This window comes from Myotis davidii, unplaced genomic scaffold (assembly GCF_000327345.1).
Source record: "Myotis davidii unplaced genomic scaffold, ASM32734v1 scaffold226, whole genome shotgun sequence".
NCBI lineage: Eukaryota > Metazoa > Chordata > Mammalia > Chiroptera > Vespertilionidae > Myotis > Myotis davidii.
The window spans coordinates 3,260,548-3,261,369 of record NW_006297224.1 but is presented as its reverse complement, the minus strand read 5'-3'; positions in this window follow the sequence as shown (position 1 = coordinate 3,261,369).

Genomic DNA, 822 nt, shown 5'->3' with positions numbered 1-822 from the left:
GGCCACTGTCGAGTGGTGGCCGAGCTCAGGCCCGGAGAGGAGACGGTGGTCCCACTTCCTGCGGAAGTGGCATGGCTCCTCCCATCTCCTCCAGGCGCCAGTGGCTCTCTTCCACCCCCCGCAAAAGCCACAGGGATCCTGGTGGTGCTTCGGTTCCTGTTGGCTCCCGCAGAAGCGGCAGGCGGCCTACTGCATGCGATATCGCATGATGGGCTACTAGTATGCACCACCCCCTGTCACACTCAAGGCAGGGTCGATGGGGAGGTTGCGGTGCCACTCCCTGTCACACACAGAGCAGGGCCCGTCAGGGGTTTTGGGGCTCCGTACCCTGTCATGCACCTGGCCACACCCCCAGGTGACCCAAGCTCCCAGCCTCTCCTTTTTTTCTTTTTCTTTTTTTCCCAGTGCCTCCTTGAGCGGAGGCCAGGGTGGGCCAGGGAAGGTGGGAAGCTTGTCTTCCTCCATTGCTGGAGGCAACCCAAGCTGCCTGCTCGCTCCAGCTCTGTGGGTAAATTTGCATACTCATTCCTGATTGGTTGGTGGGCGTGGCTTGTGGATGTAGAGGAGTGGCCACGTGATGGTTAATTTGCATGTTTCTCTTTTATTAGTGTAGATACTTTTAAACATATAAGACATTACTTCTTTTGAAGTGTAAGGGGTTCCAATATTTGGTTGATGAATAGCACACATTTTTTTTTTTTTTCCAAAGAGGAAGACTTGAACTCCTTTTTGTCTGTATTAGGACATTTAAATTGATCCCACATATCCAAACAAACACTCACTGAAAGTGGGTAAAGGCACATAGAAAATGTGATATTTCCT